The sequence below is a fragment of the Eptatretus burgeri genome, chromosome 7 (assembly GCF_056783735.1).
Source record: "Eptatretus burgeri isolate ZD-2024b chromosome 7, Ebu_testis_v1, whole genome shotgun sequence".
NCBI lineage: Eukaryota > Metazoa > Chordata > Myxini > Myxiniformes > Myxinidae > Eptatretus > Eptatretus burgeri.
Window position 1 is genome coordinate 7,754,876 of NC_140967.1, and position 3,914 is coordinate 7,758,789.

Consider the following 3,914-nt stretch of genomic DNA (forward strand, 5'->3'; position numbering starts at 1 on the left):
CTATCCTGAAGAGTCGCAGCACGCATAAATGACATGTATTCCCACTAGACAACGGGTTTGGGCCTAACTACACATGTACTTACCGAGATACCTCACCTAAGGGACCTGAATGGTGGTTTGCGAATTTGGTAACCACAACACTACCCCTCCCTTTTTACAGACTCGTCCCGAGTCGTCAAATTTTCGTGTGCCATCATGTGTAGTTTTCCCCTAGTACATTTTACCTACGGATCCCTGAGTGCGACATTCATGGTATTCGTGTCCCCCAAAATAAATAACCTGAGGGCTGCGTAACTACCTAAACAAACTCACTCACACGGACGACTTAAATAAAATTGCCGGCGCTAAGACATACATGCCGGGGGCGCACCCATATTTACAGTACATCTTAACCTTAACTTACAAATTTTACACTAAACCATGGCCCAGGATCATTGAACTCTGCAAAAGAAAAGCAGTTAGCAGGGAGCCAGGCTGCCCGCATGCAGTCTCTGGCTCAAAACAATGCAGGTGACAGGGAACGTGGCTGGCTGCTCACACGCAGTCCAAGGCCTTCCCTTTTGAACTGAACGCAGTGAACCACAACGGTGCATGGGCTGCACAAACGCAGTCTCCATGCCAGCTCAAGTGGCACACGCAATGAGCACAACGAATAGATGGATGAACACAAACACGGTGCACGGGCCGCCACTGCAGGCCCGTGTTGTAGCTGCCAACAGGGCAGTTCTTGCAGCTTGCAAACTGTTGCCTTGCGGATCCTGGCGCACATGGAAATGAACAGGGGGGGGGGGGGTAAAGCAAAAATTGAACGGGGCTGGTGAACATGGGCATTGGGCATGGCATGGCAAAGGCAGCAGGCAACTCAGCCCGCAGAATAAGGCCGCTGCAGGCAAACACAGCCCGCAGATGAACTGGCCGGCACAGGCCTTGAAGTACCACAGCTGCAGATGATCCGGCCGGCACAGGCCTTGCAGCACACAGCCAGCAGATGAAGCTGGCCAGCTTTTGCCGTCAGTGGAAGTTGGTGGAGGGAGTGCGGCGGTGCCGGCCACTTGGAAGACGGGCTCGGACCTACCTACCTGTCTCCCTCCCACCTATCGCCTTTGCCTGTCACTGTACATACCCACTCCCTTAATTTGTCAAACCCCAATTTAGCCCCAACTTATTTTTATTATTTTATTTTATTTTTTTACTTCCCCACTATAAATCGTCCCCTAACCCCCTTTATCGTCCTTGTTCGGCTAACCTATCCTGTCACCTCGCCTACTCCCAACCCCTACGTTCCCTTCCCGGAGGGGAATAAGGGAGAGCTAACGTCCTGTGTCGAGGCCCAATTCAAGCCTCAGAATGGCCTCCCCAGAGTTCAGCGATCTATAACCAAAGTGGGTCCAGCGGCCCACAACGACAGCGAGGGGATGGATGGTGCGGAGGGGTACATCTCCTAATCTACCCTAACCATTTAACTGTTAAACTACCCCGGGGCTTTCAACAAGCGCCTCTCGCTTAAACTATTGGTTCTAACAACCCAGATTCCCGTCGCCTGTGTTGGTGTCCTCACAATTTCGGGCCTCGCCCCCCCAATTTTCTCTCCGTGCCCTCACACGGTCTCCTGGCTGGGACACGTGGCTCCCTTTGGCAGGCACGACCCTCTGCCGATTCCCCAGCTATGGCACCCCCGGGCACTACACTGCCTCCGAGCCTACCAGCTCCCGAACACCGGGGAGTGCCCCCCATGGCACCTCCCCTGAAACGCACACGTGGCAGGCTGGCTTCCCAGGCCCCTTTCCGAGGGTCACCCTTGCCCACAACACTGCCCACGCGGCTAATGGCGCCCCGGGCCCCCGCACCAAGCAGGCGCACCCGTGCCCACTACGCTATCCCGGCCCCCCATGGGCCCTTGGCCTACCGCGGCCGACTAGCCTGGTTCCCGGGGTACCCACTCAGCGATACTCACCTTTCGCAGCCACGCTCCCAAGCCCGTCAACAGGGCTCCTGCACCCCTCCAAATGGGTCTCGAGCCTACTTTCCCACCAACAACAAAACGACCTCCATTTTTCAATTTGACTAACCCAGCTAACTCAATCTACACTGACCCCGGGGTCCCTTGGGCGGGAGTCACTCCTCCCCCCAATCACTCATCGCACCATGCATTCCCCATTCACTCCACACACACAGACCCGCTGGCCTCACTCACTCTCCATGTACACGTACTCACCTCACAACCCACAACTCTTCAACACACACACCACTGAACTCTGCCATCCTTCTTACTACCTCCCCTAACTAACTCGTGCTCCCACGTCGTCCCTTAAACTACAGCACGTTCCTTTTAACACTACGTAGCTAAGCTACGTCCCCTCTACACATCCACAAGTCTGTCTCTGTCTCCTAACTCAAAAATTCATTTTATTTCCCAACCTACATCTGGCTACAATCCCTCTAACTAATCCATTCCACGGACTCCATGAGGACTTACCCCTGCCCCATGAAGTCGGTCTAGCTAAGCTAACCCTTCCCCCTAACTAGTTTCCATCCTGTGCCCAGGCCAAGGGGGTCTTCCACCCCTTGCCCAGGAATCCTTTGCACCCGAAAGTGAGGCTTACTGTTTTTTTTTTTTCCATGCGCAGCACCTGCGCGGCAACTCTGAGCTCGCGCACTTTGCACCTGCCCGTGACGTCATGCAGCTGCACGTGTTCCTCGTCCCTCCTTGGACGGTACCATCCGGCAGAGATACCCCTCCTGCCGGATTCCAACCCCACGTGCAGCCATGGCGTCACCGTGCGCATAAAAAAAACACAAGCCCCACGTCTCGAGGGGTTCCCCACGCGAACACATGTGCTTTGCCCGTTGGAGCTTAACACACACGATCGCGTGGAGAACCCGTCCGGTCCAAATCCATTTACCTGCCTAAACTTTGTCCGTCCGCGGGATCGGCAAATCCACCGCGTGCGTTTCCGGACCGGGACTTCACTCTCGCAAGCGAGCACGTGGCGGTCTCGTGCGTTGCACAGCACGAACCTCGTGCTCACTGCTGGGTGAACCCGGCACGGTCCGCGAAACAACTACAGCCGCTACCCGGCTTTCTTTCTTCTCATGTCGCCTTCGTCGTCGCCATTCAACCCACGCACACCTGCGTGTTACGACGCACACAGTCCACTCCATCACATTCACACCGGGAGACGCGGCTGCGTGCTCCCGCATGCCAACCGACATCTCCCTCACATACCGCTCTCTCACACACACGGTCTCCCTTGCACTCGGCCGTTCACTCACGCGTGCGGGGGCACTCACCCGCGGTGCCTCACTCGCACTCCGTGCCTCATCCACACACGCGGGGGCACTCAACCGCGGTGCCTCATCCACACTCCGTCCCTCATCCACACACGCGGGGGCACTCACCCGCGGTGCCTCATCCACACACCGTGCCTCACTCATACACGCGGGGGAACTTAACCGCGGTGCCTCATCCACACACGCGGGGGCACTCAACCGCGGTTCCTCATCCACACTGGCCGTTTCACTCACACACGGTCTCTCTTGCACACACGGTGACGCACTCACACCTTGCACCACACACACAGGGACAACCACACTGGGGATTCGTGTCCCCACAAGGGTCTCCGGGGCCTCTACACCCCCCAAGCTCTCCGTGCACCCGTCCACAGCACTCGTCCCCTCAACCTCGCAAAACACGACCGAACTCACCTGGTCGTGACTCGCCTCAAGGGGGCAGACTCCCTCCCCTCGTTCCTGGAGGGGGCCATCCAGCTGCTCGCACTGGGCCTCCACCCAGTCAGCCAGCTCCCCCTCATGGTCCTCCACTACCTCCGTGTGTGTGTGTGCGTCACTTACCTTGTCATTATCATGCAGTCTCTCCTCTATTTTTTTTGTCTCCCGTGTCTCTATACATTTAT